Source organism: Taurulus bubalis (genome assembly GCF_910589615.1).
Source record: "Taurulus bubalis genome assembly, chromosome: 20".
NCBI lineage: Eukaryota > Metazoa > Chordata > Actinopteri > Perciformes > Cottidae > Taurulus > Taurulus bubalis.
In genome coordinates this window covers 2,062,996-2,076,595 of record NC_136608.1, presented here as the reverse complement: position 1 = coordinate 2,076,595, position 13,600 = coordinate 2,062,996, and the positions used below count along the sequence as shown (strand labels likewise).

The following is a 13,600-nucleotide window of genomic DNA, read 5'->3' as shown; positions in this document are numbered from 1 at the left end:
TGAAGATGGTCTTCTCAAGGTTGGCGACGTTAGTAGTGGAGCAATCGAAGTTGATGCCCTCGACTGCGGCCCACGTCCTCTTCATCAGACGCTTGATGAGGCTTGTGTGGTCCACCATATACTTTCTCACCTTGCTCCTCAAACAGATGAGTGTAAACAGCCTCTCCAGAAGGAGCAAGATGGTATTTTTTCTCATTTCTTCATGCGAAGGATCGACAGGAGTCACTGACCGTAACTTCTCCTCGTCCTCGACACTCGGAAAATAGTTGTTCTCCATCAAGGTGACAGAATAGTCAGAACCTTTGTCCTCAGAGGAGGACGTGTCATACCAGAAGCGTAATTTTTGCAGACGTTTCGCTTTAACCTCTGGTGTTGCAATTTTTTCGTACAGCTCAACAGGGCTGACAGCATCCTCTGAACCTTTGTCCTCAGAGGAGGACGTGTCATACCAGAAGCGTAATTTTTGCAAAGGTTTCGCTTCAACCTCTGGTGTTGCAATTTTTTCGTACAGCACAACAGGGCTGACAGCATCCTCTGAATCGTAGTCCTCAGAAGAGGACGTGTCATACCAGAAGTGCTGTGGTTTGGTCTTTGATGAGACCTCCTCTGGGGTTTTTGGCAATACCTCCTCTGGGATTTGTGCCGTATGTGCCGACTGAGGGAATTGACCAGACGTTGTTGGTCCATCAGACTCCTCTACATGTTCTCCCTTCGTAGATGACATGCACACTTTCTTTTTGATTGCCTTGATCATCTTGGAGGTGAGTGCTAGCATCTTCTTCAGTCTGCGGGGGGCAGGGATGTGCTCCTTTGGGGCGTCGGACATGGAGCACTGGACGCTGACCATGACCTCTTCAGAGATCATGTCCCTCAAGGCTTCTGCGCTGCGACTCTGGCATTGAGCCGTGACGTCCAATGCAGCTTTGAAACTGTCTGTGACGGTGTTGCCAAGACTGGACTGGACCAGTTCTTTCGTCACCTCAGCGTCTGTCTCCCCTCGCTCCGTCAGGAAGGCTGTGGACAAATGCTGTATTATGTTGACAATGAGACCCAGCAGCAGGGTTTTGGTGGTCTCGTCCGGTGTTCCTGTTATTAGGAGTAGCGCCTGATCAGCAGTCAAGCTCCCGAAAAAAGATCTGACCAGAGAGCAAAGAATCTGTGATGTCATGGTGAAATATTAATGTTATAATTATTTTAATTATTACTATTAATATTATGGTGGATTATCTTGGATAGCTTGTTTTTTCTTCTGATGGTCCTGTTTGCAAAAACTCACCAGAAATAATCTCTCTGGTAACCTCTCTGCTATATGTAAGGTTTCTGGCTGCTCTCATCAAAGGCACTGCTCTCAAAGGAAGGAAAAGCCCCTTCGTCGTGACGTCACAGATGCCGAACAAACAAAGAGGCGGACCCCGCGCGCCGTTGCTGAGCAACAGCGCGCGGGTCCGCGACAGCTGATTCTGGGCCAGCTGATTCTGGACCAGCTGATTCTCGTGCTCTCGCGTGAAAGAAACAGAGAGAGACATCTGATGTAAAAGTATGCAAATTAATCACTTATTATATTATATAACGTATATAGAGCAGTGGTGGTCCGTCAGGGCCTGATAAGCCTTCTCTGCTGGCCTAAACAGAATCACAAAGTTATAGCTATTTTATAATCGAATTGTTTTTCACAAATACACTACATCAGCGGTTCCCAAACTTTTTAGGCCACGCACCCCCTTCTACATCCCGACCGGGTTCACGCACCCCCAATCCCCCACACCTTAAAAAAAAACGCAACAGAGCCTATTTATAGCCGCATAAAATCGGACCAATGCGAGAGCTGTTTGCTCGCGCGTGGCGTTTGTTACAAGATGTAGTCCCCTGTATACATTTCAGTGACACAAGGTGTCACTTTTAAAGAGCAATAAAGGGCCGTTCACACCAGACGCGACTCTCAAAAACGCGTCGCTAGCAAAACCACTGTTGGCCTATGGTACGCGCCTTTCATGCGCGCTTTTTAAATGCCGCGCGACGCGTTTTTCTAGCGTTTTTTCGGCGCGCTTAAAAGTTTAAATATTCTCAACTTTAAGCGCCTTCCGCGGAGTCGCGCAGCTCAAACGCACAGCTCAGTCGCATAGCTCCCTGGATGGCGAGGACACGCGCACAGGCTCAGAGGCAGATTGCATTTCACATGTATTTACTTAAACACAGTAAGCCACGTAAAGAACAAAGAGTGGCACATGCATAGGCTCAGAAACAGATATAAATAAAAAGGAGGAGTCCATATGAGGATGTTCACATGCAGCGCAGCCTGCAGCAAGCGAGATAGAGAGGGAGAGGGAGAAAGTGAGAGACATGAGTCTCTCACTTTGAGAGACTCACGTGAATGAGACTGCAATTGTTTTTGGCTGTTTTGTAACTCTTCCAATTTGGATCTAAAAAATGTAAGGGGCTTCTGACTTGCACTTGCATGCTTTGTGTTCAGGTGGCGGCGCAAATAAAAGCCTTCAGACAGCTGTTAGCCAGAACCTCACTGCACAACACGCACTGTGGCTTCGGGCAATCTGCATTGCCAATCCAAGTGAAGCCCAGACCCAGATAATTGTCATCATATTTCCTCTTTTTTTCCCAGTCTGATGCTCACTCTCGTCTCCTCTATTTTCACCTTGACTCCGCGATGGGCCTCTGTGCTCCCGGTCCGTCTCCTCTTTCTCCGACTCCCGGTCGATTTCTTCTCCCGGTCTCTCCCCAACGCACCTCTCTGTTTCTCTCCCTCCGGTTCCTCACTCTCTCTCTGTCCCTCTCCTCTTTTATTACTGATAGCTTCAGATGTCCCACCTGACAGCTTCCCCGATTTCAGCCAGTTTAACATATTTTCATGGATGTTGCTGAATGAAATGAAATGACGTTAGGTGCACAAGCTAGGCTAGCTAGTGTGTATGTAAAAGACAGTCTGGAGGCCGGACCTGAAGTGCATCTATTTATTAAATTGTACGTTTTTAATTTTAAATTTAAATCTTACAAAGGGACATTTTATAATTAAAAAATCCTACTTATTTTTTTTATTTTTATTATGTTTAATATTAATTATTACACAATTAGACCACCATTACATTTTTCCTCTCGCGCACCCCCTAGAGGCAGCTCGCGCGCACCACACTTTGGGAATCCCTGCACTACATGTATTATAATTATATTTCCTTATTAGCTTATTTTCTCATTGCACAGCCCCCTGTCTTCCTGTGGCAAGCCTGCAGCCTTCAGCCTGCAGCGCTGTGCAGCTGGTTTGAAGGAGAAGCTTTCATCCAATCTGATGTTTTCTCTCCTGTGTCTCTAGGCCAGCAAATCAGTTTAAACAGGTTTTAGTAGATTAAAGTACACCAGGAGTGGACGCTGTGGTTGAGTGTCATGGACTTCAACAAGTCAGATCTTTAGTTTGACAAGCTAGGCGGATTATTTGACGTCCAGGGCCTTCGAGGTGGCGTGGATGTATATGATTGGTCAGTGGCCATTAACATGCGCTGTGATTGGTCCAGTGGCGGGCCGTACATTTTCGACCTGGGCCTTCAGTGCTATCTGATATTGTTTAGATAAATACGCGCATGACGGGATGCTGCATCATTAATGGACAATGCATGTAGTTCACATTAACAACAACCAGTCACATTTAGTTATAACAAAACATGACAAAACAATCAAACAAAACTGCAGCACTAAAACACCGTACACTCAAGAGCACGAGCCATGATCAGAAGGAACGATATTAACTACCGTAAAATTCGGGTTATAAGCAGCTACCTTTTTTTTCTTTCTCTCAACCTTTACCCGTGCAGCTGATTTGTGGATTTTTCTGATTCTAAATTTAGCAGCAGTTGCAGAGACATGCGGTACAAATTCCCAAATCCCCTTCACGAGTGATCTTACTGTAAAACAGGGTCCTCTCAGCAGCAGCAGCAGCAGGCAAACTCCCTGCTGTCCTCCCCGCGCGGTGGCTCTTTGGCTCTCCGTCGGCACCCACTGACGATGCCACCACGCTCACCTGAGGAGGTGCGATGGAAGACAGGTCTGACGGCGAGGGAACCCCTGTCTCTCCCACCACCTCCACATCGCTAGCGACGCGAACTAGCGCTGTGGAGGTGGTGGGAGAGCGCTCGCTGCTAGACCTTTTTTCCATCGCGCCTCCTCGGGTGAGCGTGGTGGCATCGTCACAGTACAAATAACGCGGTTGTTCAGTTTATCGGTGAGCTTCATGGACGCTGTGAGGATTGTCACTGACAAACATGCTCATAATCCTCCGTGAGAAAGAAATTGGCATTAAATCCGCCACCAAGTCCGTTTCTCCTCCTCCTTCAGACATTTAGTGTTAAAACAATCAAAAAACTAAAAATGTCATAACTTCTCTTATGTTTCAGCCTGAACTCGTCTTACTCCTACTGTGTGCTGCTAGTATCTAGGTAGCTTTCTGTTGACAAAAGTCACGCTGGCCCACTGACCAATCACAGCGCATGTTAATGCTGACATACTTCCAGGCCACCTCGCAGGCACGTCAAAGAATACGGTCAGCATGTCAAACTAAAGATCTGATTGGTTGAAGACTATGACATCACAACAACGTCCCTGTGTACTTTAATCTGCAAAGGCCAGATAGAAGGCCTCTGGCCGCTCTTCTACCTTAGAGGTGAAATCTGATTGGATATTTTTCGGGAATATTTTCGGAATATTTTTTTCATCCCCAGGACTATTTTTTTTCATTCCTTTCTTTACTCTTCTTTTCTTTCTTCTTACCGGTCACTCCCCTGCACACTTCATATTTAAACACTCATGGCACTTAACATACACTTTAACTTAAACACACGTCACTTTAACATACACTTACATTAACGTTATCTGTTTGTCTGAGCACTTCATCTTATACTTTATTTAATATCATTGCACTGTTGTTGTCTTTGATTGTTGATTGTTGTTTGTCTCATGTCTAATGTATGCACCTTCCGCCGAGAAAAATTCCTCGTTTGTGTAAACATTCCTGGCAAATAAACGGTTTCTGATTCTGATTCTGTATTTGTGAAAAACAATGATTATTATATTAGAAAATAGATATAACTTTGTGATTCTGTTTAGGACAGCAGAGAAGGCTTAGCAGACCCTGACGGCCCACCACTGAATACTTTAATGTATCATAGTGCTGTTTTCTGAATGGAAGCAGAGTTCAGCTCATCTTGACCTATCGGATGGGCGCCATTGAAGTGGGGCAATAACAGAATTGATCTCATTATTGTTTAAGTTTCCTTTGGTTGTTTTGTCTTTCTGTCCCTCACTCTTGCCTCTCAGGGCCGCAGCCAAACAACATATTCCAGGCAGCACCAGGGCTGCTGCATGAGGGAAGGTAGGAGGACACTGAGCAGGAGCAGGGGGAGGGGCAAACATTTCAATAATAATGTAGATGTATAAAACTCATGTTGACCTATTTTTCTGGGTCAGATCTCCGAACCATCTCAAGGTTCTTTATTTGCCATTTGTGCATAGACCAACAGTCCAGACACATTGGAATTATTGTGCAGGGCTCTCATAAAGTCAACAGTTTAGGAAATAAAAAAACACACTATAATAAGAAAGAGATCAAATATAAAAACACTATACATACGGTGGTATATGTACAGAAGGTGGTGATATGTACAAGATCTCTGGTGAAGAGCTCTGTCCATTCAATTCAATTATTCAAAGTTTCTGTTTAATACATACTTGAAGACATGTAAGTGTTTCACATCGCATTTGTTTTCTCTAAAGGAGATTGATAAGGTTCATTTCCATACCTGTACCCTGCACCTGTACCCTGTACCTGTACTCTCCTGTACCCTGTACTTGTACCCAATGTTCCCCCTAATTTTTTTCAGCACTGAGCAAAAAAAATGTTTTCTGAGCGCACATTTCAGCACTGTGAGCAATTCGCAACCACGCGGTCTGCCGAAAATGACCACAAGCCTGCGTTAGCCATAGGGGATTCAAAGAGATGACAGCAAATGTATCAATATGTATACAAGGTTGATATTTATTCAATATCCTTTATAATGGCTGGACTTTGGGAACATTTTAATGATGGTGTTTTACCAGTCAGTTTAGTTGAACGTAAAAGATCTATGTTGAACTTCAATAAGGGGAGGTTATGACTGGTTCACTGGTTATGACTGATAATGATTTATATAAAAAATAAAAGTATCAAAGGTGTTTAGTCATTTCTCAGCAGGTACAACATTTAAGTGGAACTTCATTGAAAGAAAAATGCTAATGCAGTGCTTAACAATAATTATAGGCCTATTAAATTGACATGGTGTCATTTTTCCTAAAGGTAGCCTATATAAACAATTTAATAACTTCATATTCTTCATATTTAAATATGTCTGAAAGTTTCATCCTACCTGTGTCAGTTTCGACTATTTCATCTAGCCACTCATGTTTGAATGTTAGGCAGACCTTTTTCTGGGGCACCTGCTCTGCCTTTCTTTTCGCCATGGTAGCCTCAACAGCGCCGGCCCGAGCTCATGTGGCGCTCTGGGCGAGCTTCACTCCTGGCGCCCGGAGGAGGACAGCGGGGTGGTGGGTGCTAACGGAAACCGAGCGCTAGCAGAGGTACAGAGAGCACATGTCGAGTAACGGGACGCTGATTGGCTAAGAAGACTCGACACGTCACATCAAAGATCTTATTATTGTGAAGATGGCTCACTCCTATCTCAGAAACACTGGCGCAAAAAAGATTTTTAACCCCTGAAAAAAAAAACGTTTGTGCGGTCTGAAAAATGTGCGTAGTCTGAAAAATCTATTGCGCGGCCACTTCGCCTGGACTGTGCGGCCGCGCACGCGCGCAGCTTAGAGGGAACACTGCTTGTACCTTGTACCCTCTTATACCCTGCGCATGTACGTACCTGTACCCTACTGTACTCTGTACCTCCCTGTTCCCTCCTCCTGTACCTTGTACCCTGCACCGTAAAATATACCCTGCGCCCTATATGTACCTGTACCCTCCTTTACCCTGTACCCTGTACCTGTACCCTGTACCCTGTACCTTCACCCTGTACCCGCACCCTGCACCTGGAACACACACTTACACTCACATAAACTCACACAGACTCTGTAACAGCCTCTTCTTGCAAGAATACATTATTTCATAGACAAGTTCTGGTTTATGATGTTTGTCATTTCATCTTAAAATGAACGTGGATTAAGATAATTTTTACCACTAGACTGATGAACCGTTCCAGCCTCGATGTTAAAAACTGCACTAAAGTTTCCTGTTAGTTGATCAAACGTGATGATGAACCCTGAACTTGACTCTGACAGCGTTAATCTACTGGAACATCTCTGCTGGTCAGGAAACAGTCCTGTAATCAGCTAGTCAAATAGTCAGCAGCTTCTTGTGAAGTCAGAGATCATCAGATTAAATATGATCTGAGACTAAAAGACAGCTTCTAGTAAAGCTCCACCTCTCCTGCTCAATGTAAAGAAAACCAGTTCAGAGAAGTTTATATAGGACCTGAAACACTGAAGAGAGACAGACGATCAGAGAGACAGAGAGAAAGAGAGACAGACGGAGAGAGAGACAGATGGGCAGAGAGACAGACGGGGAGAGAGAGACAGACAACCAGAAAGACAGACGGGCAGAAAGAGAGAGACAGAGAGAGAGAGAGGGAGAAAGAGAGAGAGAGAGACAGAGAGAGGGAGAGAGAGAGAGACAGAAGGCCAGAAAATATCCACCTGGTTAACGTAGTTAGTGGATAGTGACTAAAGTATATTGTGCGATACTGGTACTGTGAGGTACCGGTACTTTGAGGTCCTGTGAGGTACTGGTACGTAGGTGTGCTCTATAAACCAGAATGTGGATCTAAACCAGTGGTCGCCAACCCGTCGATTGCGATCTACCAGTCGATCTCCAAAATAAAATAAAAATAAATTCAGAAACACATTCTCGAACATTTTCTAATGTGTCTGCTGAAATGTTTTCTGACGGACTTCGGAAGACCAACGTCAGAAAAGATCTGCGCCTGATTCATAACGCCAGAAAATGGGTTCCCCGATGAGAATTTCTCGTGCACCTGGATTTGCATACAGAAACGCCCTGTCAGCTCCTTATAAGGGCATGCAACTGAAGAGACCTGTGCACAATGGACAGACTCCTCAAGCCACGCAAAATCAACTCCAGACTGATTAAAGTCATGTCAAAGAGAACTACGGTAAACTCAGCAGACTCTCGGATCTCTGTAGTTAAATCACAGACACTGACATGTCATTGCACCTCTGTACTGACATTCACGGTAAACACATTCAAACGGCACAGATCGGGAGCGAGCGAGGGTTTTTACAAAGTTAGCGGAAAGATCCACGTGATACAACATCCAGTTTTCAAAATAAGATATCGACAAATCAGACCAATTCAGATATTTTACAAAGTAAAAACTGAACTGATTTTGTATCTTTCAAATAGATCATTTCTAACATTTTGCTAAAATTATGCTTCAATTCAAACAGTTGATAAATACAACAGTTGATAAATACAACAGTTAATATTGGTAGTTCATCCAGCCTGCTCATTGGAAATGTGTTTTTTCTTGTTCATATTGTGTGCGGTTAACAAATAATTTCCTTTTTATGTTGCACTGAAATTAAGTCATTTAGTGTGTTCTTGGTCACATCAAATTGAAAGCTGGACCAAAGTGTTTGCTTTCATTCAATTACAATTAGGCCAAATAAAAAGCCTCAAGTTGTAAATATAGTCTGGACAGTCTTTTTCTCTCAACGCCTCAATAGGTAGACGTGTTCAAGGTGTTGCGTTCAAGGTGTTGCATCACAGGAAGCGGACGCGTTCAAGGTGCTGCATCCTGTTATTGACTGGAGGGTACGAGACCTCAGAACCACCCGGAACACAGCGACATGAGAACGGAGAGCACAGAGGCTCTGATACAGACACCAGCTAGTAGCATCTGATGGCTGAGAGGGACCCGTTCTGTCTTTACCTGCTTATTGATAGAAAAGTACAGCAAAGTCTACATTTTAATAGAAAATAAATGTATATGCAGACGACACTGTTATGGATAGTTCTGCCTCATCTTCAGCGTTTTCTTTATAAGTGGAATCTAAAATGTTGGCATTGACCAATGAATGTTCCACAATTATGAATAATTCCAAACATTACTACCTCACATGGGGAGCCATTGTGTTGGAGTTTGAGCTGGTGGTTAAGAAATGACAAAGATTATAAATATTAACAATAGAATTAATATGAATAAAACATGAGGTTTCAATAATAATAAAAAGGCTTCAAAATGATGCAGGAGTTCAAAAAGCACTTAAAATGTCGACCAAAAGTAATTATTAACAAAATAATATGATATAATTCAGTGGTCCAAAACGTTTTTTGCACCACTGACCAGTTTTGTCGAAGGCAATATTTTCACGGACCGGCCTTCACGGTGTGGGCAATAAATAAGACCTAACAAATATGATGTAATAAATATGACCTAACAAATATGACGTAATAAATATGACCTAACAAATATGTTAGTAACTCAAACCTTTAGTCCAGTCTACTCCGTAATTTAAACCTTTAGTCCAGTCTACTCCCTAATTTAAACCTTTAGTCCAGTCTACTCCTTAACTTTAACCTTTAGTCCAGTCTACCCCGTAACTTAAGCCTTTAGTCCAGTCTACTCCTTAACTTAAACCTTTAGTCCTGCCAGCTGCCATGGCCTGCTGATGCCCCTCCTCTCTACCTCCTTCTGCTTCATGGATTGTGGTTATCTGGATCATGGAACATGCCTACTACTCATTATATGAATAATTTCTGTCATATTTATGTAATGTGTTGTAACTCTGTTACGTTATTCATTCTTGCCACATGACATCTATGGCTTCCTCTATGACATCTACATTATGCTCTCCTGAAGGTTTCTTCCCCTTTTTCCCCTGTGAAAGGGTTTTTACTACTTTTTTTTTTTTTTAATCTTTTTCTTGATTTTGCAAATACTTTAGACAACTGGTGTCAAACTCAAAGCGCGACGGCTTGAAAGCCATGAAATCGCGGACCCATTTTCAGTCATTCGCGGACCCGTTTTCAGTCCGTCAGGACGATCATTTTACATGGGGGAAAAAAAAATAAAAAAATCCTGTGCTTTTATTTTGAAGGGATTTTTTAATGCGGCAAAGTGCAATTTATTCAATTTCAGTCAAATTGATGTAATGTGTTGTAACTATGTTACGTTGTTCATTCTGGTCACATGACATCTGTCCATCTTGGGGAGGGGTCCTCCTCTGTTGCTCTCCTGAAGGCTTCTTCCTGTTTTCCCTGTGAAAGGGTTTTTACTATCTTTATTTGGGGAGTTTTTCCTGATCTGATGTGAGGTCCCAGGACAGGATGTTATGTGTACAGATTGCAGATTTTAATTTGTGATTTTGGGCTTTATAATATAAACCGAATTGAATATTCACACACTCCTCAATGCTGTGTTCACAACACACTTTACGTGTGTGTGTTTAAACATCGGACTATTTGTGATAGTTCGCTTCATTCCCAACCTTTTTTTTATGTTATGTTCAAAAAGGCTGAAGTTATAACATTATGATGTGTGTTGTATTACCTTGTGTCCTTAACACTCTGGGGTCTGGGTTCTGTCTCTTTTTAAAGTTACTTGCATATGATACATGCATACACAAATTACAGAAGAATCTCAGCTATCTATATAATGAAGCACCATTGTCCCAAGGCACAAGTGTAAAGAGAAAATATGACTAAAGCTGAAAAATGTAATCTTGATTTTGGAAATTGTTCATATTTGTTGTGAAAACATAACTTTACTCATGTGGTATAGCGGTTTTGGTGATGGAAATTGGTTTACCAAAGGTCTTAGGTTCACAAAAGCAGTGGAATATATGAATAAAATGGTAGACACATGTAGATAAATGTCAAAAAACAAATTTATTATTATATGGTGGGGGGGGGGGTGTGATGAGCTGTGGCTGGCTTTGAGGCCTGCTATGGTGATGTGTTGGCAGGCAGACGGACAGGGAGACTGCTGCAGCGATGCTGCATGTTGTCCTGTGGACCCTCAAAGCTCTGAATCCACTCTGTAAAATACATTAATACAAGTCAGTATGAGTTCACTGAAATAAAGTTAACGGTGATAGAGACAACAGTTGATTACCAACCGTTCATAGCTGTAGTCAGCTATCTCCGTTAGCTCTCGTTAGCTCGCGCCGTGTTAGCAGCACCTAACGTGACATAAACACTACTGTAGTAACGATTAACGGAGAGCCAAAACTACTGGTCGTACTAAGTTCACTGTAAGAAAGTTAACGGTGATCGGTACAACAGTTGAGTATGCACCGTTCAGTCGTAGACATGTAAGGAAACATCCAAAACGGGGCTATCTAGTGACGCGCTAACGCTATGTTATCGTCAACAAACACACGTTAGTTACGATCTTACAAACACATAATGGTGGTCCAACACTACTGGTCGTACTAAGTTCTCTGTAAGAAAGTTAACGGTCATAGGGGCAACAATTGATTACTCACCGTTCAGTCTCACAGAAACGCTGTAGCCAGCTATCTGGCCCGTGAGCTCCGGGTAGCTCCTTGTTAGCAATCCTTCAGGCACTGGGGCTGCGCCGTCTGTCCCCTCCAATATATTTGCTCAGGACTCTTTGCTTGGCATCTTCTGACTCACATTGAAGCTTTGCACACGTCGTAAGACACGTCCATGTTTAGATGCGGAAGTGGAAACCATATCCGCCAGATTTTAAACCATATCTCTGTGACGTATTATTGTGATGATAGAATTTTTATTAAAAACTTAAACACCTGCCTGGCCGCGTCGACGCGGGCCCCGCCCCAAGATGCACTTTTGGGTTTTTAATTGAGTGTAAAAGGGAATATTTCTGTGTTTGGCATACTGTGACACTATCTCAGGTTCAAACGGCGCCATATTTTCATTAAATCCAATTGAGAAGTTGAAAATGTTCCTCGCTTTGGTCGCGGCTTGTCATTCCGGGGTGATGGTGGGTCCTGCAGCCAGACCAGTTGAACCGCTGCCCCAGACCACATGCATGTTCTTATTAGAGTTAGGGGGGTATGATGTGGCTCTTTGCGGTAACACAGTAAAAAATGTGGCTCTTAGTCTCTGACTGGTTGGCCACCCCTGCTCTATATAATCATTTTCATCTCTTAAATAATTAAATTCATCCACTAAACATACAATACTAACATACAATCAAAAAGTCATAATATTCTACACAGTTCCTTGTGTAAATAAATACAATCTTAACTTTTTGGAAAAAAGTGTTATTTTCTGAAATCAAAATGCTATTTCCATGCCACCGTTGCGTAACAATGAACTGTAGACATTATTAAACTGAACTCTGAAACAAAATATATACAGGGAATAAGTATTTTTGGGCTTTAAGTTATGATGGCATGTGCATAGAGCGGTCAAGAACAACGCTAGACGATGAAGACGGTGATGTACATGCAGCATCTTCAGAATCAACGTGGAGACACAAAGATATGAAGTTACTTACAAAAGCCGTCAGGCTTCTTTCAACCAGACTTATGGCGAGGGCCGTCAGCTTCTTCAGTTGGCATGAAACACTGGCCGCATGTTTCTGCGGCGCACACCTTGCATCCAAGCCTCCAATCAGAATCCCCATCCAGGCGCACGCCACTGCCAGAAATCCTGCGAATGCAAGCGCACGCTTTAAATCCAGCCCTGTAATTGTGAAAAAAGACGCACGTTGATGAATGAATGAAGAAAGTTTGTTCCAACACATACTGCACCTGCTCTGTATTTCATTCTGACTCAATGCCGCAGACAGCCAGCCAGCCAGACAGCCAACTAGCCAACAAGACAGACAGACAGCCAGCCAGACAGCCAGCCAGACAGCCAGCCAGCGAGACAGCCAGCCAGCCAGCCAGACAGCCAGCCATACAGCCAGCCAGCCAGCCAGACAGCCAACCAGACAGACAGCCAGACAGCCAGCCAGACAGCCAGCCAGACAGCCAACTAGCCAACAAGACAGACAACCAGCCAGCCAGACAGACAGCCAGCGAGACAGACAGACAGCCAGACAGCCAGCCAGGCAGCCAGACAGCAAGCCAGCCAGCCAGCCAGTCTGCCAGACAGACAGACAGACAACCAGCCAGACAGCCATACAGCTAGCCAGCCAGACAGCTAGCCAGCCAGACAGACAGCCAGACAGCCAGACAGCTAGCCAGCCAGACAGACAGCCAGACAGCCAGACAGCCAACTAGCCAGACAGCCAGACAGCCAGACAGTCAGACAGACAGCCAACTAGCCAACAAGACAGAAAGCCAGCCAGACAGCCAGCGAGAAAGACAGAGAGACAGACAGACAGCCATACAGCCAACCAGACAGCCAGACAGCCATACAGCCAGCCAGCCAGCCAGCCAGCTAGCCAGACAGCCAGCCAATCAGACAGGCAGACAGCGAGCCAGCCAGCGAGACAGACAGACAGCCATACATACAGCCAGCCAGACAGCCAGACAGCTAGCCAGCCAGACAGCCAGCCAGACAACCAGCCAGACAGCCAGACAGCTAGCCAGCCAGACAGCC

General features: G+C 44.0%; 1 long non-coding RNA gene across 1 annotated transcript; it reads right to left on the bottom strand.

The window, feature by feature from the left end:
• Window positions 1-10,966: 10,966 nt before the first annotated feature.
• Window positions 10,967-11,685, bottom strand: LOC306752585. Its single transcript, XR_013771223.1, has 3 exons — window positions 11,548-11,685; window positions 11,179-11,241; window positions 10,967-11,097 (listed from the first exon to the last, which is right to left on the bottom strand). It is a non-coding gene; the product is annotated as an uncharacterized lncRNA (long non-coding RNA).
• Window positions 11,686-13,600: the final 1,915 nt, after the last annotated feature.